Source organism: Corvus cornix, chromosome 13 (assembly GCF_000738735.6).
Source record: "Corvus cornix cornix isolate S_Up_H32 chromosome 13, ASM73873v5, whole genome shotgun sequence".
In the NCBI taxonomy this organism is placed as follows: Eukaryota; Metazoa; Chordata; class Aves; order Passeriformes; family Corvidae; genus Corvus; species Corvus cornix.
In genome coordinates, this window is record NC_046343.1 from 831,795 (window position 1) to 853,128 (window position 21,334).

The 21,334-nt window shown below is 49.9% G+C and overlaps 1 long non-coding RNA gene across 9 annotated transcripts in view; it reads left to right on the forward strand.

The window, feature by feature from the left end:
- Positions 1–1,222: 1,222 nt before the first annotated feature.
- LOC109950901 overlaps positions 1,223–21,334 on the forward strand; it is a 28,436-nt gene continuing 8,324 nt past the window's right edge. For 2 of the 9 annotated variants that reach the window (XR_002273124.2, XR_002273122.2), the window contains exons 1-6: positions 8,710–9,756; positions 10,284–10,341; positions 12,597–12,706; positions 14,574–14,802; positions 15,640–15,769; positions 16,966–17,144. This is a non-coding gene — a long non-coding RNA (uncharacterized LOC109950901). Of the gene's footprint in view, positions 1,606–8,708; positions 9,757–10,283; positions 10,342–12,596; positions 12,707–14,573; positions 14,803–14,832; positions 15,031–15,639; positions 15,770–16,965; positions 17,145–19,388; positions 19,597–21,334 lie in introns of those variants that run through there. The other 7 variants (XR_005603081.1, XR_002273123.2, XR_002273121.2 and 4 more) reach the window with 6 other exon arrangements.

Here is a 21,334-nt window from a genome sequence, read left to right on the forward strand (position 1 = left end):
GCTCCCTCTCTAGTGACCCTATAGAGGCTCTAATGATGTCAGCCTCCTAAAAGGAGGCCATTTCAGAGGTGGCTGATGGCTTGGTTGGTATTTTTTGGCTAAAATATCTGTCCTTGCCGGTCCCCAGCAGCTCCAGCCTCGTCCTTGGCTCCTGTGACACCCAGCAGCCAGTGCCACTCGCTGTCTCCAGCCCTCCTGGAGCTGCTCCCCTGCCTCAGGCTGAGTCTGGACTGACACGTGGTGATCAGACAGCTCATGTCCTGTTCCCTGGACTGCTTTCCCCTCATCGCTACAAGAGTTAATCTATTTCAACAGTGACATGGTCAACATTTAAATCTTAAAAAAGATGAAAAAAGCGTGAGAGTACAGGACAAAGAAGGGAGAATTTCTCCCTGGATTGAGACACTAAATGTCAGAGTTATATAAGAACTTTATCTGGAGTGAATCAGGACAAAAGTGATATGAAATGCCTCAAATGCCATCTGCTTTCAATTCAGTCAGTGCCTGCTGAGCCTTGAGACGGAGAGTGAGGAGCTGGGGAACAAGGTTGGGCCAGGCACAGGGTGCCCTTGGGGGAGCTCAGCCCTGTGTCCTCGAGCCCAGGGACAGTGGGACTGGCTCTGTGACAGTGGATGTGATTCTCCATGGGTTTTATTCTGTATTGTTTTGTCTGATTTTATTTGGTGTTTTGTCTTTTAAGATGATAAAATGATCTTTTGTTTCCTAAGAGCAACCTGGTCTGGTGAAGGTGTCCCTGCTATGGCACAGGTGAGATTCAAGGTCCCTTCCAACCCAAACCATTCTGGGGTTTTGTGACAGTTAACAGTAGTTATAATTTGGGTGATAGAGTTGCCGGAACCCCCCTGGTCGTTGCCTGACCCTGAATTCTGCGCGTGGCATGAGTGGTTTGCAGTAACACGGAGGTGCCTCTGGGCTGTGGCTGGCAGGGTGGTGATGGTGGCTCCCACACTCGCAGCCCTGGCTAACGCAGCGCTGCTGTCCCATCGCCCCAGCCTGTGGCACAGACACTCCTGGCTGCAGAGAGTGGATTTACGGCCGGGGAGGGGGCACGAGCTCCAGCGCCCCGAGCAGCGGCTGCCTCTCCCTGTGTTTAGGGATCATTATGCGCTGCTCTTTCATCCAGCAGAACTTTCATGTCTCGCAAATTAAATTCCTGGGCAAAATAATTACATGGAAACGCTGCTGGGCTGTTATTCACGAGGGGCCAATTTTGTAGCCATTTGTTGGCATTTGAAAAGTCAAATTTCTTGCACTGTAACATATGCAACATATAATTCAAAAACAGAACATGAAAGGCTCCAATCCAGTCAGCAGATGTAAATTTTGAAGAGAGCTGGACATCAGAGAAAAAATAAATTACCCAAGTTAAGCTGAATGAGCACTCGATTTCAGCTGTGCTTTGTGCCCCCCAGTGTTGCTGGGTTCCTGTTGCTCCACCCTGACAAGTGCTTTTCTGGATGTCTTTTCCAGCTGGAATCCTGCCTGTGCAGCTGGTTTAAGAGCTGGGGCTCTCTTCCCTGCCCTCCCCAGGGGCGCAGCAGGAATGCTCCTTGCCAGCTTCGCGGCCCACTGGTGCTGTGGATGGTAAGCAGCGATTTCATACAGGGGTTTGCATCTGTAAGGATCACAATTAGAAATAATGCTGTGTTAACAGCAGCAGTGCTGCTGTTTGGAGAATTTAAGCCATGTCTCCCTTGCTGTTGGAAGTTTCATGGGCGTAGACTCAATTTTCCAGGTATCTGGACTGGTATTTTGAACAAACACCTCAGGAAAAACAATACCTGTCAGTGAAAACAGTTTGGCCTCTGCTGTTGTTATTGTGGGAATTCCCAGGAAAGGCCAATTGCTGCTCAGTCTGGATGTTGTTTAAACTATTCCACTCTGCTCTATGCAAAGGAAAGCTTCAGAGATACACAGGGAGCTGCCAAAACGTGCTTGTCACTCTTAATGTGATACGATTTTATTAGCACATGTATTGTGTGCGGTATTTCTGCATGGTATTTTTCTCTTTGTTAGTACAGAATGATTCCCCTATGTGTGACCTGCAGAGCCAGCCAGCAGTGGGACCCTGGAGCAATGTTCTGTTCCTGAGGGTGGCCAACTTGGCCTTCACTGTCCCCCTGAGGCTTTTGTGGTGTTTTTCTGAGGAAACTCAGGGGCTTTTTCGCTCCCACGAAACACAGTACAAGCTGGGGTGCTCCCTGATAGTGTAGTGACAGTCACCCCTCTGGTTTTAGCAGCTGTTCCTGCCACTGGGACATGCAGGAGGAGCTTTGGTGTCAGCTGATGTGTGGGATGCACAAGGATCAATGGCTGTGGGATGTCCCTGGTGAGGGGGCACCTGCCTGTGCTCCTGGTCTGGAGGAGTCTCCCATCCTGGTGCCCCAGGGGATCACAGAAACGTCCCCAGGCTGCACCCTGCTCCTCCTTTTTCTGTGTGTAAATGAAGATTAAAGAGCTGTGCCCATCTTTGCACGCCAGCCTCTCACCTGATGCCATCTCCCCATAAAGTTTCCGTTTACAGGGACCCCACACTCTCTTGTTTTCTCTTATGGTGCTCCTGCAAAAACAATCGATCCAAATCCCGTTGTGTCTGTGCATGGCAGAGGATTAATGAGTAGTAATTGCTCCCCAGCCCTACAGGAAGCTAACTTCAGGAGGGGCTGAGGATTATCCAGCTGTATGTCCCTGGGAGGTTGTTATTGTGGGAAATTAATTAGCTTAGAACTATCAGAAATACAGAGGGAGAACTGAGGATTGGTAGTGCAGAGACAGAGCAATGTGTTTGCTAAAAAATGGTAATGACTGAGTGAATGACATAATTTTAAGTTAAAATTGCTTCTCTCTCCTTTGAGACTTTATTATTCAGAATATAAAACTCTATGCTGAATTTTTGAAGGCAAACAGCTTTATTCTCTTCTCCTCCTGAACAGGATGTGTGTAGCTAGAGATGCAGGTGACCCAGGTGCTGTCCTGCTGGCTCCCTCTGGGATGAGCACAGTCCTCTCCCAGGCCCTCCCCAGCAGTGGCTGTGACACAGAGAGAAGCCAGGCAGACCCCTCCATGTCCGCCCAAACAAACACATGTCCACCTCCAGCTGCTTTCAGCACTTTAAACTTGCAGAGCATTTAGGGTCCCAGTGGATTTTCCCTCCATTGTATTTGTCCAATTTCCTTTACTCTTGTTTGATGTAAAATTTGACCATGCTTTTGGGTTAGAAGGGTTAGAATACAGCATTTTGTTGTGGTGTTTGATAACTGAGTGGGGTCCTCAAGGTGTAGCTGAGTGGGATCCAGCCCTGCTGCCTCAGGAGCCTCATTTCACCCTGCATGTTGGAAATTATTTACCTTCAAAGGGGAGGCAAAAGAAGGAGATGGAAGTGAAATCCCTCCATGGTGCCCTGCTGGGAGCAGCATCAGTGAATCCAGCTTGGTTTTGTGCTTTGTGGGGTCAATTTCCATTTTCTTGCTTTAAACTTTGAGGAGAAGAACTTGGGCAAATGTAAAACATGGCTAGAGGGGGTGCTCAGGTCGCTGCTCTGAGAGCAGTTGTGCCAAGAAAATAACAGGCTTTGGGGTTGTTTTTTTTCTGTAGGAGATTTAAGCAGCACGCTCAGGAGGGGTTTATCTCGGCAAGGGGGGAGATAGGACCTGAAATGGATTTTCACGCTCAGAGCTTCCAAACACAAGCACTGTGCAGCTTTCTGTTTGTTTTGCAAATCCTTATCATCCTACAGTTATTGCTTGTGAAGTGGAGCAAAAAATGAAACCCAGTGAGGGCTGGATAGCAGGACTCTTGTTTTTCTCCTGGCTTAGCTGTTGTGTTCTGGAAGAACACACATGTGCCTCCAAAAGCCTCCCAAACAGGTATCTCCACAGAGTAATTAGTTTGCAAGTTGAACTTTCTGGGAGCTTGGTGTGCTGCATTTCTGCTCGGCATGGGTTGTTTATAGGCAGCTTCCTTCTTGGGGTCTTCAAAATGATTTCAAGTCTCGATATTTTATTTATGCAGTAACTGAATTATCATAGAGTCCCAGAATGGGTTGGGTTGGAAGGGACCTTAAAGCCCATCCAGTGCCACCCCCTGCCATGGGCAGGGACACCTCCCACTGTCCCAGGCTGCTCCCAGCCCCAGTGTCCAGCCTGGCCTTGGGCACTGCCAGGGATCCAGGGGCAGCCCCAGCTGCTCTGGGCACCCTGTGCCAGGGCCTGCCCACCCTCTCAGGGAACCAATTCTTCCCAATATCCCATCTAACCCTGCCTTTTTCTGCCTCAGCTGTTGATTTGCTTTGACTTTAAGGCAGAAGAGGAAGAAGCAGAATTCTACTACTTATTAAATGTTACAACAAAGCTCGTCTGGTAAAGCTGAACTGACGGGTGGAAGGAGGTGGGGTTGGTGTGTGAATGACGTGAACTTGCTGTCCAACACCCCTTCTCTAATTGCTGCCAAGCAGCTGCAGTGCTGCAGGCCGGTTTTCAGGTGTAGGCACAAAAGGAGGCTCCAAATCTGCCTTGGCCCAGTGGGTGCTGAGCTGTGGGGTGCAGGGGGTCCTGCCTGGATGGCCACTGCTGCCCTGGCTGAGCTCCTGTGTCCCACCCTGCTGGTGGCTGCTCTGTGCCTCTGCTGCTGCCCTTGGGCACCCGAGTAGGAGAGGTTTGAGTGGTGCCCCTTTCTCTCCCTTCGCACCTGTACAGGCACCAGGAGAGGGCAGGGAAAAGCCTTTGCAGAGCCTGGCCATGGTGCACCAGCTCCCATCCCAAAACTGGGCATCCTACAATTGTAAAGATAAAATAAAAGTGGAAATAGGAATACACGTGTTGAAGGTGAACATTTGATCAGTAAGGTTTTTGGGTTTTGTGTATCCCAGAACCTGTATTTTGCTGTTTCTTAGATGTGTTGAGTAGAACTTTTTTTTTGGGTATTTGAATCATAATACCTAATAATAATACAATTTCACCAGCAGTTTAAGTTTCATCATTACTGTCTGGAAATGTGCCTGAGTGTTTTCTTCCCAGCGCTGTTTATTGCATTCCACCCTGTTAGGTGGTTTCTGCCTGTTACAGTGGCCATGGCCTTCCTTCAGCCTCAGCTGATGCTCTTCTTCATGGCCACGAGGAGACACAGCACCACCAGAGCAGATTCTTCTGATATGGCTTATCAGACAAATTAGGACATTCGAATACCTACACTGCATGGGAGTTTGGGAAAGGATGCATTTAACAAGGGAGAGCAGAGAGATTCTTCTCTCTCAGCTGACAAGGCTGCAGCCCTCATTAGAGAAAGAAGGAAGCCGAAGTTCAGGTGCAATTCCAAAGCTTTGGTGTTTGGGAATGAAAACACCAAACTCCACCAGAAAAGCTCTCCCAGCTCTGCTGATATGGAGTTGAAGGCTGGTTAGGTGCGTGTTTGTAGGAGGCTGTGGGTGGCACAGAGGAGCCTTTGGGCTGTGCCCGTGGGGCTGTGAGGGCATGGGGCACTATTTCCCAGTGGAACAACTCCTTTGCAGGACAAGAGGGATTTCTGGTTTTTCCAATAAAGGTTACATTTGTCTACCAAAGGCAAAATGATATTCTGTTTATAGAGTGACTCAAGGCACCCATGGAGTACATGTAAATTGGCTGGAAAGTAGGTCATTGTGGCTTTGCAGAGCGCAGTTGTAATGTGTTTTTGTGCGAATTCAGCCCCAGAACCGTGAGTGCTTGCAGGGACAGCTGCACGGGCTCCTCGGTGTGATCGCTCTGCTTTAATCTCGCCAAGCCGGTGAGTCTGGGGAGAGCTTAATTAGAGACAGTGGAAGTAATTCTGGAAAACACCAGCCTGGACTGCTGCTCGTGCTCTGGCCTGCCAGCTCACCTCTCCTTGCCATATGCTTGCTGCTGTTTCCTTGCCTGATTGACAACAGAAAGTTACGGAGCTGGGGGACGCTCTGTGTGCACGGTCAGCTGGGCCGGGGCTCTGGCCACACGCTGTGGATGGAGCACAGCCTGGGGCAGGTGGTGAGGGGCTCTCTGGGTCCCCAGGACCCCCCTTGCAGGGCCCCTGGCTGCAGGGGCTGCTGTGCTGGAGCTGGGCACCTCGTCAGCTCCAGTGCCCCACCGGCAGTCCCCAGGACCTGTGTCCGCAGCCCTCTGGCCCTGCTGCTTGCAGGCTCTGCCCACTGTGGTCCTGCAACAGCCGGCTGCAGATGGTCCCGTTCCATGCTCCAGTCCTTTCCCGGTGCCAGGGCCATTGCTATTCCCTGTGTGTTGCACTTGTGGGCAGCAAGGCTGAATGAGGAGCAACCACAGCCCAGAGCTCTCTGGCCTTGGTGGCTGTGGGGCCCCAGGGGACCCTGCTCGGCCCCAGGGGACAGGCTTGGGGTCTCTGCCTGTCCTGGCCTTGGGGTGCCTTTGTGCCCCCAAAACTAGGCTGAGGCTCGTGCTCCCGGCGGGTAGGGCCGGTGCTGGTGCTCTCCGAGGGGAGAACATCCTGCTCCAACGCTTTGCCAGGGCCACCCTCTGATGCAGGATGCTCTTGGTGTCTGGATGGTTGGCGGAGGTCCTTGAGCAAGGCACAAGCTGGACAATGGGTCTGAGTGCAGGAGTGAGACTGAGTGAGGGGATGGGAATGGGGAGGGAACAGCAGCGTGGTAACAAGCAGGAGCTCGTGCACAGAAGGGTTTCTTTCTCTCAGACATGGAAAAGATGAAAAGTGCACAGGGATGAAAGACTGAGAAGAAGTGAGACTTCTCCAGCAGCAGCACTGTTCACACAAAGTGCCTCAGACAGAAAAGCATCTCCACCCGCCCCTTCTCCCCCCTCCTCTGCCAGCACCAGGCAGTAAATTACCCTGCTCTTCCTATCACTGGTTATTGAGTGGTTCGGTAAGATGGAGTCAAATTATTTGCATGTTCAAAGAGAGAAGATAAAACTAGACTGCAGCATATTTATGGCTTTTATAAAATGTTGATGTATGTTGTTGGAGTAGATGGAAAGGCACCACCAGTGCTTGAGGGCAGAGCTCCTCTCTGGGAACCTGCTGCTGAATTAATGCGAGCAGAGTCAGTAGAAAGCAGGAATATGCAGTAAAGTTGGAAAAAATAAATGCTTTATATTTATATTTGGACTGCAGAGTAAGAAAGGTACCTGATAAAAAAACCTGATTCCAGTGCAGCCTTAAGGTTGTATATTTAGCATTTATAACTCAAATTTGGGCAGTTGCTCATTAGAAACCAGGAGGACAGAGTCTCAGGAAAATGGAAAGAGCAGGAAAGGGAAGGAAAACAAACAGTTCAAACAGTGTGGGGGTTTGAGTGTGCGTGTGGATTTTTAAGCTAAAATTTTAAATGTGTTCTTCAAAGGACAGGGTTCTGCTGTGGGACTGACACCTTCTTAGTGTTGTCAGCTGTCAGCTGTAATTATTTCATGTGTCCATCTGCTCCAGGGCTGGTTTGTGTGTGGACTGGGATGGCTGCTCCTGCAGGAGCACGTCAGCACTTCCAGCACAGCTACTTTGGACTCGGGTTTGTTCAAGTGAGGAAAGCCAGGCATTGAGAAAACAAACATCCCAATTTCCTCTGTGTTAAGCGTCCCAAATGAGCTCCAGGCGAGGGTTGAGTGTTTTGCTGTCCTCTCTGCAGCAGGAGTGGGGACTCCTGTCCCTGCAGGCCAGGTCTGTGTTTGTGGGGTTGTGTGTCCTGCTGCTGGTGGGGTCCTCCTGACCCCACTCGGCTCTGAGTGGGCAGCAAGGACCTGCTGACCTATGGGCAGGAGGGCAGCGAGGGCAGGGTGTCCTGGTGGCTCCGTGTCGTCCAGCTGTGCTCTGGCCTGGCCCGAGGGCAGTGGACAGAGAGCTCCCCCTGGGCTGCACACCGAGAGCTCCCGCAGGAGTGAGCTTGGCTCAGTTTAGACCTGGCACTGATCTGTGGGTGTTACCTACACATCTGTGAGATGTGCCATGGCACGGCTCCTTCCACTGAAAACCTACAATCACCTCAAGATAACCTTGGGGTTTTTCCCTTGTTGTTTTATTCATGACTGATGTTTCTGGTTGGTGTGCCTCAAGCTTTACTTGGGTTTTGGGGAAGCAAATTCCCATCTCCATAGTGATTGCCTCATGTTGGATGCTTCCAGGGATCCAGGGGCAGCCACACCTGGATTCAACACCCCTGCCCTGGATTGCAGCTGGGTGTTTGTGATGATGTCAGCTGAGAGCTGCTGGACACCAGCCCGGCAGGAGCTTGTGCTTAGGGCTGGTCTCTGTCTCAAAACCTTCACTCCAAGGCTGCAGTCTGTAATACTGCTCTGTTCTTGGGGGGCAGGGGCCAGCCAGGGCCACAGAGGCCTTCAGAGGGATGGAGCACCTCTCCTAGAGGAAATTGGGATTGTTCAGCCTGAAGAAGAGAAGGCTTTGGAGTGATCTGACTGTGGCTTTCCAATACCTGAAGTGTACAGGGAAGAGAGAGACTCTTTACAAGCGTCTGGAGGGACAGGACCCAGGGAAAGGCTTCCCACTGCCAGAGGGCAGGGATAGGTGGGAGCTTGGGAAGGAATTGTTCCCTGGGAGGGTGGGCAGGCCCTGGCACAGGGTGCCCAGAGCAGCTGGGGCTGCTCCATCCCTGGCAGTGCCCAAGGCCAGGCTGGACATTGGGGCTTGGAGCAGCCTGGGACAGTGGGAGGTGTCCCTGCCATGGCAGGGGGTGGAATGAGATGATCTTCCAGCATAAACCATTCCATGTTTCTGTGACTCCTGGGTCTTGGGGAGCTCATGGAGTCCCAAGTTCTCTGGTTCTATAAACTGCAGCCTGAATGAGTCCCTAATGACTCTCTCATGTGCCTCCTTCTCCAGTGCATCCCAGAGCAAATGTTTTGTACTTAATAAGATACCTACATTCAGTATTTGATATATCTGAATTTCATCATACTTCATCCACTGTAGACATCATGAAAAATAAAACAACATTATTTTGCAGTTTTACTGTAAATGGTTTGAAATATTATACCTAGAAATAAACAGGCTTTATAATTAATATAGCTGTACATTAATATATCAATACAATGTTAATTATAATATAATTTTCATTATACAGGCACTTATACACATGCAGCTGCTTGGCTGCATACACAAATCGTTTGTATGATTATGTGTGCCTACAAATTTGTGACAGCTGCAATGCTGGTTGCAGGATAGAAGAACTGGAATTTAAATGCTGGAGAAAATATGCAAATGCCTGAGAAACAGGAAGAGCTCAAAGTGCTTTGCAGGCTGAAAACAGTTGAAGAGCCCATGGTGCTTCTCTTACCCAGGCTCACACAGGAGCCACCCAACCAGCTCCGCAGGAATTGTTAAGAGAAATCTCTCTCGTTTTGTTTTCAGTTCTAAACTAACAATCTGCCCATTTGCATATCTAAATTCTCCGGTGCTGTAGCAGGAATGTGGCTGCTGCCATGGGAGGCTGGTGTGAATTGCTGAGGATCTGCCACATTGCATTATGCATTTTGTTGTTGTCTTAATGAATAAATTCCAGAGAAGGCAATCAGTAATTAGCTGCAATATGGCACGGTCGGGAGCAGTGAGGAGACACTAACTCGATCTGAAGGACTCATCTGTAGAACTTCCAGAACCGCAGCCCAGTCGTCACCACACACTGGAGGGAATCGTTGGCAGCGTTTCCCTGTGTTATTTGCCAAAAAGGTTCCTTTGGAAGATAGAAATGAATTGGAAACGTGGGGATTCACTGTGATACACCTGTCACAGGTAGGTAGCGTGGGGATGGTCTTGGGTTTGAATAGATGAAAAAAACTCCAAGCATATGTTAAACGGTTCTCCACATGAGGATGTTTCTAATTTGCTCGCCACATCTCTAATAAACCTGGCAGCTTCTCCTTCGTAACTGACATCTTCATTTTGTTGCTTGCTAGAGGTGGAATGTCTGTCCTGGCTTGGAGGACTCAGCCTCTTGGTTTCCGGGGTGGGAAGTGGAGCCCAGCTCAGGGGTGGGAGGATGCTGCAGGGGACCAGGAGAGCATCCTGTGGTGGGAGGAGGCTGCAGGGGACCAGGAGAGCATCCTGTGGTGGGAGGAGGCTGCAGGGGACCAGGAGAGCAGTTGTATGCACAGGCTATCTGCACATGGTCAGCTCTGAGGCATGTGCACACCTACAGGTGTAGGAATGCAAACATGGATTTTGTAAAGCATTTCTTACGTGTATCATGATTATCCCATCCCTGTGAACTAAAATACATGTATTGTTCCTGGGTAATGTGTTTTAAATCTAATTTTCAGAAAGCGAAATATCCTGAGGGGTCTGTTCCTTGTCCCTGGCAGCTTCACCAGTGGGGAGGTGAGCCTGGATCCTGGTGCTGGCCACGTGTGGGTGGTGAGCAGACGCTGCTGGGCTGGACCTGCAGCGCTGCCCTGGGACACCAACCTGCCCCTGATGGCCGGCACCTTCCCAGCCTGGAGGGCGCGCCCGTGCAATTTCCCTCATGACCTAGAGGCCGTTTAATAGATAGGCCAGCACTTAGGAAAGCAACGCCTCGGGTCTGAGGTTTGGGCTGCGGAGCGTTTCTGCCTCCCGGCCGCTCCCTGCCCGCCCGGCCCGGGGCTGCGGGCAGTGATGCTCCGGCCGGAGCCCCAGCAGCGGCTGCTTCTGGCCGGCACAGCCCTGGCCCCCCGTGCCAGAGGCCGCAGCCCCCCGGGGCACAGCTGGAGAGCTCCTGCGTGTGGGGTGCGGCACGGGGGGAATTTCGGGGTGGGAACCCCCATCCCTGGTGCCCATCAGCCTCGGAGGAACCTCCCCGCTCCTGGTCCCAGCCCTGCTGTGCCCCGCAGCAGAGGAACTGGCTGCATGAATTATCCCCAGGATACAGAAGTTATTTTCCTCCCCCGGCTCCTCCTGCCTCCATGACCTAGTTACCGGCTCAGCACATGCAGGAAGCCACGGGAGAGAAAAACACATTTCTATTTGAATGAGAAAAGTTGATTACTATTTTAAGCCCCTTATCGCGTAAAAGCATTTCAAGCTCAAACACCCCACTCATCTCTAACTGTGAGGTAACCATAAAGGCTTCTCCCTCCTCATCCTGCAGTTTGACAGTCCCGGAGTTGCAGGCAATTAAAATCCCTTTGCGTGTCCCTGCTGTACCTGTTGTAGTCGCTGTGTTCTCAGTCTCTGCTCAGACTTGAAGCAGCAACTTACCGTGTTTGGAGCAGGCTCTGTAGGTTGTTATACCCAGCTGGTGCAAGGTGAATATTTCAGATGGATTAATTTAATTAAATGGCACCTGAGTTACTGCCTTGCTTTGGGACAGAGGCAAGGAAAGCCCCAGTGCCAGTAAGCAGTGCAGATAAAATGCTGGTTCTTTTTCCGTCCTTTAGAAGGAAGCTGCAGCCTTTCCCCCCAGTGCTCGCTGGGCAGGTTGCAAATATGCTGGAGATGCCAAGCCTTGGCTTCAGAGGGTTGGGACCTGCATCTCTGGAGTGCTCAGATGTGGGGCAGGTGTGGCACTGCAGTGAGGGTGTGGGGGCTCTGCTGCCGCTCTCTGAGGATGGGCAGCAGCTTTCAGACTGCCCTGAGGAGTGCAGGGAAGGAGCTGAGATGAGGGATGGGGTGCTTTGGGACAGAGGGACTAAACTTTTACAGCTCTTGCCTAGGGAGACCTCTTATACCTGCCCCAGTTCCAGCCATTCCCTGAAGGCTGCTCAGATTGAGGTCAGGTTTCAGTTAAAGGTGAGCATAAAGTTCTTTCTCCCCTGGGACTTCAGCACGTGTAAAATGTGAGCAATGCTTCAATTCTTGATTAAAGGAGATATATTTTATATTCAAGTACTCCCAGATAGCAGGGCCTTTACTGAGTTATGCAGGGGCTCAGGCTGCAGAAAAAAACTTCAGACCCAGGCTAAGCCTAAGCTCTGTGGTCAGCTGCGTGGTGCTCACCAGGGCCACCAGCTCTGGGGACCCCTGAGAACAGCTCTGACACTGTGGCATCAGTCTTGCCTCGGAGCGGCAGGTCACACCTAGAAGGCAGGAACATGCACTTTAAGTTAGATTGTATTGCCTGAGTGCTTAATGAAAGCCCCTCAGCCATGGCTGTGATGCCACGGCACAGCTGCAGCCCGTGGTCACCTGGCTGGAGGCCGGTCCCTCCGAGGGCAGTGAGGGTCAGCACCCCCAGGCTCCAGCCCAGCTCGGCCCCTCTCGGGGTGCAGCCCCGGGCGGGCAGTGCTGACACCCCAGCACAGCGGCACAGCCCCAGCCCCGAGGGGCCCTCGCTCCTCTCCGGAGGACGTCGCTGCCCGCAGGGTCCAGCGGCAGCCGGGTGCCCCGGGGATGCTGTCTCAGGGACAGGCAGCAGCCGTGCTTGGGCACAGGATGCCCCAATGGCAGCTGTGGGGCACTTTGAACAGAGAACCTGTGCAAAGAAAATGGGAAAGGCCCCTCAATCCCACAGCACTGCTCCCATTGCCTTCTGTTGTTCCCAGAGAAGCAAAGCAGTTTCCAGTTGCTGCTGCTTTCTCCAGGGTGCTGCTGGGGATATTTCCAACTGAGTAAACAGGTTCTGCCCTGCAACCTCTGTTTGTGTTTGTTCTCCCCAGCAGCTGCACATCTGTTCCATGGGCAGTGGCTGCCTGTGGAGCCCAGAGCAGCAGCGGTGTCGCTGTGCCCCACCGCAGAGACGGAGAGCAGGACCCTGCGCCAGGACGAGGTACACTGCATTTTTGGCACAGTGTCACTGACAGGGATGGCCTGGGAGCTAGAACACAATCTACAAAACGTGCCAGGGAACGAAATGTTTTTGTTCCTTTTCCAGTGCTCCCACCCATTAGTTGGGGTAAAATCTCTCCAACCCCACTCGGTAGAACCATGTGGGGGGACCCCCTCGCCCCAGCAGCTCTCCCTGCAGGGGCTCTCCTTTGGGAACAGGGTAAGGCAGGAAGCTCTGCCTGGAAAAGAGGGAAGCTCTGTGCACGTGCCAGTGTGTGACACACTCAGCATGTGAGAGCAGGAGCATCCAGGATGCATTTGGTGTTTCTGATGTGCTTTGAAAGCTGTGTACAGATTCAAATCAGCCAAAGCAATAGGCACAGGTGCATGGTACTAATTTTATATTGCAATTTCATTCAGATAAATTACTTCTGTGAGTTCCTAATAAAAGCAGATGTTGGCTCATGTCAGCATTAGTGAACAATTCTGATAACAGGAGCAGCTATTTTTAGTTTGGTGTTATCCTAGTTCAGCCTCCCATCAAGTTGTATTAAATGTGGAAGATACAAATTGGATCCATGCTGGGTATTCATTTGCTTCGAAGCACTCTGAAGGCATCTCTTCTGCTTGGCAGGGTGGGTGGGGTGAGGGGGTGGCTGGGAGCAGGTTATTTGTCAGGTCTCAAGCAGCACTTGTCACTGTGCTCGTAGCTAGTGTGGAACATTAATTAGGGGAGCGAGCTCAAGCCAAGTAAGGAGCGCAGCAAAGGCCACCAGAGACACGGATGGAGGAGCATTCCCTGCAGGAGGCGCTGGGAGTGCAGCGGGGTGGGAGCTGCCCCGGGGCTGTGCGGGGAGAGAGGGGAGTCATTCCCTGTGGGCAGATCCCGCTGGGACACGGCAGGGGCTGGAGGAGGATGGGGGATGGATGGCCAGGGCCACAGCAACGTCTGTCCCCTGTCCTTCCCAGGTGTCACAGAATCCCAGAACGGTTTGGGCTGGAAGGGACCCCAAAGCCCATCTCGTTCCACCCCTTCTGCTGTCCCAGGGTGCTCCAAGCCCCGTCCAGCCTGGCCTGGGACACTTCCAGGAAAGGGGGAAGGCATCGCCCCTTGTCCTTCCAGTATGTTCAGCATATATTTGGATTCATTCCCATGCAATCCAAAGCCTTTCCAAGGGGACTTCTCTGTGGGTGGCAGGATCTGGGGGGCTGTGTGGGAAGCACAGCTTATCTAATGAAGTCCTGAGCTGTTCCAGACTACAGAACCTTTTTGGAAAATTCATTTAATCATCTCAATGGTTACTGTTTGGAATTATATAATATAAAGTTTTGTTTTCTCCCAAAGCAACTTAAGTGAGGGGAAATGCAATGTAAACACAGAAAAACCAATTTTTTCCCTTAGTTTAGAGCACAGAGAATGAGCTTTATAATGATTCTTGAGTTCAGTTTCAGAGTCCCTTTTCAAAAATTTTAGATTTTATTGACTAATAGTTGCTTTGATATTAAGGGTACTGCTACAAACAATTCAATCTATTTCTACCAATTTTTCTTTGTGGAAAATTTTTATTTCAGCTCCTCATTATTTGAAAGCGATTTGCAGAAAAAGTGCTATTAGGAAAATGAGGCTGATGGCACTCGAGGTGAGCTGAACACGCTGTTAAGCAAATCAGAAATTAGTGTAAGTTTCTTTCATTTGGCTTCATTTGCTCTAGATCAAGTTTGATACTAATGGTGAAAAACAGATCAAGCTTTTAAAAATATTGAGGAGTTTCTGTGCAATGAAACTGAAGTGGAGGGAGAAAACTTCGGATATTTTATTTTTCTGGTCTAAACTGGAATAATTTTAATAATTCTATTGTCTATTCAAGCCAAAGCGTGGTCTTGTCTGAGAAGAAATATCAGAAGCTGCTGCTGACCGGCACAATAGCAATAAATATATAATACAGAAGGAGGAGAGGAAAAAATTTAGGAAGATGCTGGACTGCCCGAGAACATTCCCAAAACGCCGCTACTTGGATGCTCCTCAAAGGGGTTTGGCTGCAGCAGGAACATCCATTGGCAGCCTTTTGCCTCAGAAACCAATGCAGTGCTTACAGGGTAAAGAATCATTTTGTATTTTCTCAAAAGCCTTTCAGTTCTGCTGTGCTAAGGCAGGAGTGAGCCCTGAATGGATGTTCGGAGGCTGTGCTGCCCCAGCTCCTCTCTCTTCATGCAAAACCAGCCCAAGGGCAGCAGGTTCACACCGGATCTCATTCCTCTGAGGAGGCCCTGGCTGTCTCGGATGCCCTGGGAGCTGCTGAGGAGCCTGCTGGTCTCAGCAGGAGTGTGAGTACTCAGGACATACCCAGGGGATGGGACTACTGCCCCAACTCCTCCCTGGCATTGGACCGAGACAAAGGGAGCCCCTGAAGGAGCCAGGGCAGGAGTTTGGCTCAGAAAGGGCTGAAAGTGAAGCAGAAGATGAGGTTCATGCTCACTGTCTCCTCGCCCAAGACAGCCATGTGCTGAGGGATTGCTCTGCCTTAGTTTCCTTCCCACCCTTCTGTTGGATGTGATGGAACAGGAATTCTTCCATCTCCTCCCTCAGTGAATAACAAAATGCACTTTGATTTGAGAATGGGATGCAATTTTAACTAGAATAGTGGAAAGCATGTCACTAGTGTAACAGCTGTAAAATTAGAAGGAAAGAAAACCCCTAAGAGACAGGAAAATAGCTGCTATTAAACTGATAGAATAATCTTACCCTGCAATGGTGTTCTGCAGCTTGAAGCAGCTCTCTTCAGCCAGTGTCTGTCAATCCCTAACAGGATGGAAGGTGACATTATGAAGTCTCCAGATATATTTTCATGTCATTCAGCTGATTTGTGTCATTTGATAAATTTCATGTTTGGAAAATCAATGTTCCTCACTGTGTGTACTCTTGTGCTTTGCCAGTACTGAAGTTCTGTGCTGGAGACAACAGCAGAGGCTTGTGAGAGCAGTCGCTTCATGACACCTTCCCCTCCTGGTGAGAAGCCCAGCAGACTTGGTATGAAAATTGATGAGATCCATGAAGGTACACAAGGTTAGTTTTGTTTAATAACATCTCTGTTGTTTCTTAAGACATGGGGTGAGAAGGAGAATGCAATGCCAGTGAGAGGCGAGGGCACAGGTCCCGTTCTCCTGCTCGTGGCAGGGGAGGGCTGTTCGTTCCTGGTGTGACGGGCAGAGCTCAGCCCACAGTGCTTGGGCTGAGCAGGTCCTAGGGCAGGGGGCCCAGCCCCTGCCCTCCAGCCCAGCCCTCACCCCCAGGGCTCCCCATCTCCTCCTGAGGCCGAGCACAGGCGGTGGAGTTGAACCCCTGGGCCCGGGGAATATTCAGCAGCCGTGAGCTGGACCCGCAGCTGTTGGGTGCTGGGGTGAGGTCTGGGCTCTGTCTGTGCCAGGCACTCCAGTGCAGAGGTAGGGGGATATTTAGATGTTGGCAGATGAACGCCATAATTAGTCATGTGAAGGTTTAAATAGGTTTGTACGATAAGCTTGGAGAGGAATTTTTAAGGGTTCTATTTTAGCTCCAGATGCAAAGTTCAGTGGCTTTCCCTTCAATTCTGATGACCCAGCTTAATGCGTGACTTGTTTAGTAAAAAAATCCCCATAAAATACAGCTTAAAAGCGAATTCCTAAATACTTGTATCAGGAATGGTGTTTGATCACAGATAACATGTATTAAGTAATAATAGTGTGCAGCTCTGGGCTGGCTAATTTTCAACGCACCAGTGGTGGGTGGAGGATTTTAACAGCATCACTTGAGCTGCGCTGCACAGTCAAGACCACATCTACTGAAGAAAAAACCCTCCATTTAAATAGTCCAAATGAATAGATTTGGTCCCGTATTGTAATTTAACTCAGGTTTTGAAATGCATCTTTGTTATTCCAAAAAGGGAGAACAGTATCAATAACTCAGAAATGTGACATTGCATAATTAAGCATATTTCTGGCTGTATCCATCTATCTAGCTGTCTATCAAACCCCGCAGCTTTCCTTCCCTGGAACAGCAGAAGGCTGGCAGTGCTTTCCACGCCAACGTGTTGGAAACCTTGGCTGGGCCCCTGCCATCGTAAGCTGGTGGGTGGGAGGGAAGGCACAACAAATTTGGTACCATGGCTTTACTGCCAGAGAACTGAAGATGATGAAGTTTGTCAGGCCATTTGGGGGGAAAATAACCTGGAGATATTTAGAAGAAGTGAATTAAAATTTGTCATCCTGACCTAACTCTTGCAGGGAGGCGTTTCCCATCCCTACAGCCAAGCTCTCCCATCAGCTGTGGGTCCTGGAAGGGGCGGAGAGGGGGAGAGTGCCTCACTGCCATTTCTGGAGCCGGACTACCAAGGATATAAATCAAATCCTTATGATGAGGGAGCATCACGTGGGAAACACAGACTTTGAGAGAGATTTTAGCGGTAGGTTAAATTCTGGTTCTGAGACTGCATGGGATGGAAGTACAGCCTGATTCTGGGTTTAGGTGCTGGGTGCAGAGCAAATGCAGCTGTGTCTCCATGAGCATCCATGTCAGCCTCCACTGGGGCCCTGCTCACCTGCCAGGGCTGCGGAGGTGGAGATGATTCCAAGAGCTGCTAAAACAGTTAAAGCTGGGATGCGATTTGTGAAGAAATAGGAAAGAATTAAGTATGGATTGCCTGGGTGAAGGGTGACTTAAGGGGAAGAAAAACTCTTTCTGAGCATTTCAAGGCCACAGACACCAAGGACTAGAAGATCCATCCAGGACATCTCAGGCAGAATTGCTGAGTAACATGATGATACTCAGGAAAAGGAAAATTCAAATGCTGGTGAGACCACTTGATCAGGGTTAGATATACAGGAAAACCAAACTCCAGGGGCCTGGAGATGACAGGGATGTCTGAGAACTGCGGAGACCCTTTTTTGGTCTTCAGATTTTTGATTCCCCAAGTCCTTGCATGGAAACCCTCCACCCCTCTCAGAAAGGCGGCCAGCTCTCCCTTCTGGGTTAGATGCACCTGCACAAGGACTGAAGCAAATGGAGACCAGGCTGAAAGGTTGTAATGGATTTTGGCTGATTTTTTTTCTGAAGCCAATGGGATTTTTCCGTTGCATTCTAAGGCTCTGGCATTAAACCTGCAGTGGGGCTCTCTCTTAAGCAGTTTGTATTTTTCCCTCTCTCTCTCCTGCCTTGCTGGACTTTTCCCATGGCCCCTTCTCAGTCTCCAGGCCCTCAGTGGTGCAGTGATGCTCCTGGGGGTGCTGGGGTGTGGGCAGTGCCCAGCACCTCCCTGTCCTGGGCAGGAGCAGCATCCTGGCTGCCAGCCTGGGCCAGCGAAAGGGCTGGGCAAGAAAAGCATCTGTGTTCTGACCTATTACCACAGTCCTAGGCCCTAGGGTATATCACTGTGTCCCACAGCCGTAGGGAAGAGGAGGAGAGAAGCTCCAGCAGGCAGGAATTGTGCAGCAAGATTCATTTATTTAATTATTTTACAAACTCTTTTATAGACTTTTTTCCTCATAGCCTAATTGGACAAAGGATCAGCCACCCCTTGGGGTGATTGGCTAAAATCCTAAAACATCCATTGTCAAAATATTTTTCTACTGTACCGTAAACAAGGCTTTTCAAGGCTGCAGGTGTTTGGTTGTTTCCATACTCTGCTGCCTCTTCTGTGAGAGAGAAAAGTCTCTCACAGGCTTAGAAAATAGCAAGAAAATCCTCGCTAGCAGCATTTTTGTATCCACACTGATGGAGGGGGGCAGAAGGAGGTTTCTGCTGGAAACAGCTCTGCACAGCTGATTTTGGATATATTTCTGTTGTCTTTAGAAAAATGAAGCTCCCTGCACCTGAACAGAATTGTCAGCAAATGACTTTGGTTCCGGGGGTTTGGTGCCATTTTTCCTGAGCTGTCCATAAAATGAACAGCGAATCTTTCCGTGCCCAGTCGAGGTGCTGAGATCCAAATCTGTCCTGGAAATAGTGTCTCTGACAGCCCTGTGATTGTGATGGAGCTGTTTAAATGAGAGCCCGTGCAGGAGACGGAGCGGCCGCCCCGCGCCGGGAGCTGATGGATTCTGCACGGCCACCCAGGCGACCCCGCTGCCATCCACCCTCATTACGCTCCTGTCAGATGTTCAATTAGAGTGACAGGGTCCCAAATTCCCCAAGATCTCTGTTTAGTCTTAGAAGATTAAAGGGTGGCAACTATTTTCAATATGATTATCATCATTATCTCTGGGAGATTTTATACTTCAAAAGTCAAAGTCATAATAGCCCAACTCACTGCAATTATTTGCAAATTGCCTTAATGTATTTTCCAGAAGCTCTTTTGGCACTTTGTAATTTATTTATTTGCTAAGCCAATAACACATTAAAATGCTAAAATGTCTCAGAACCTCTGTGAAGCACCAGTCTGCTGGGAGCTTGCCCTGACTTTGCCAGCAGCCCCTCTACCCACCAGTAACCCTGCTCTGTTTTTGTTAAAATACCTCTTCCTGGGGCTCCCTCTGATAACACCTTGAAGGATTCCTCCTTTTTTGGTTGAAACGAAAGGGAATTTGTTAATGTTACAGTAACTCTCCATGCTGATGGAAATGCTTATGAAAACATAGACTTAAACCAACATAAAAAAATATTCAGGCACAAAAAAATGCGCCGTTTCTCAAAAAATGCAATTTTTTTCTAGAGGCGTGTTTTAAAGAGGAACTCTTGATGTGCCAAGGGCTGGAAATACCACGGTGTCAGAAGCAGTGGAGGGGTGACTCTCCAGTGGCTCCAGGGTCTCTCCTGCAGAAGCCGGGAGTCTCAGGAGAGCGACCGCGCTGGCTTTGGGCACAGCTGGTGAACGCGGCTCTTTGGATCCCCATCTGTTCCCTTTCTTCTTGTCCTTAATGGTGAGCAGAGAGCAGCAGCCACCGTGCCCTGTGCATGACATTGAAACCAACCCAAAGAGCTTCTAAAACACGCTCAGCCCATTGTTCCAGAGTAATTTACAGACTGAGAGTTACGGTGCAATAATTGTGAATAATGAGGAAACCACGACAAAAATGGTAAATAGCTTGCAGACATTTTGGGAACAGAAAATGAGGCTAAATTCATTGAATAAATTAATTGCTATGGATTATTCTGCTAGCTTTAATCTGCTGCCTGCTGAAGGAAGTCTGCAAATGGCAAAGCTGGTCCATAGCTTTTATGTAGAAATGGGGCTGCTTCCCACAAGAGAGGCTGGAAGGGAATTTGCTGGGTTATAAAAGTGTGTCTCGCTTGTATTGCAATGTTCACCTTCACAGTTTTACTTGCCCTTTGAGATGGGGCAGTTTTACAATCCCATTTTATTAGTGAGCAGCTGATGGAGGTCCTGCAGGGAGGAGAGGTGGTTTTTCCCAAGGCCACGTTGTCTCTGGCAGAATCCAGGTTGGAGCTTGGGATTTTGCAGTCCCTGGATGATGCTTGTGATATTTTTCTGTTTCCCCTTTCTGCAGAAACATCTGTACTGGAGGCTGAACAAAACAACCCTGAGCAGATTTGAGACTTTACAAGTGAAAATGTAGAGAAAAAGAAGGAATGAGGAGCCACATTCCCCAGCCTGTTTTAGAAGATCAGTTCTAGTAAAGAGGAATTATATTTTAAGAACCAGACAGATTGCCTCAGATTTACTGTCTTAGAGGCCAGCAGTGAAGGTGAAGCGTTTTTCTGTCAGGATTACGATTACCTGACAGGGTCTTACCATTACCAGGAGAAATTACCCTGATTTAGAAAAGATCTGTTCATTTGTAAGCAGCTGTTACTTTTTAATAGCACAGCTCTTTTTTACAGCTATTAGTAGTAATAAAAATAAAACTAAGGCCTGTGTCTTTACTTGCATGAAATTTGTGATTTAAAATGGAACTTGGCAAGCCTTGTAGATCAGTCCTGGGATTTTATAAGCTGCTAGTGGTGATTTATGTGGATGGAGACCACAGGACCCACCCAGGTTCTGTGCACAAGCTGTTTGTCAGGCTTTAGCTTCTGGCAGCCTTTTTGTCCCTCCTCAATCTCGTGCCTGCAGCAGCATCCTGGAGCTGGGAGTGTCTGGCGACAGCTCAGGACAAGCTCTGTGCAATTAGCGGGGCTCAGTGTCCCTGGGCTCAGATTTATGCAGTGAACACATCCCTCCGGGGAAGCTTCAGCTTTGGCTGGGCTGGCTCTGACATCCCCCGGCTCTGTCATTTAGAGCCGGGCGCTCCCGGCACAGTGGCACTAAACAGTTCCAGGAGTTCTTCCCCATTTAGCCCCAGCCCAAAGCGGGCTGCAGTGCAGCTGTGAGGAGCTGTGAGGCCAGGCTGCTGCTGCCCGGGAGTTTTGCTGAGTGGAACACTGTTACCCCATCTGGCTTTATCATATCTGCTCAGTTCATCAAAATAGATCTTTCCCCTCCATTTGATAAAGTTTAACAGAGCAGAACCAACCTCCGAATGTTAACACTGACCGTGGGGTGAGGCGCAGGGAGGTGCAGCTCCTCGGGCACGGGGAGCAGCCCGAGCTCTGGCTGCGCCGTGGTTTCCCCAGACACCCCGAACCCCGGTGTGGGAAGCCTGCTGTGCCAGGGGCACGTCCCATGCTCAGGGCACGTGCAAGGGTTGCGGTTGGTTT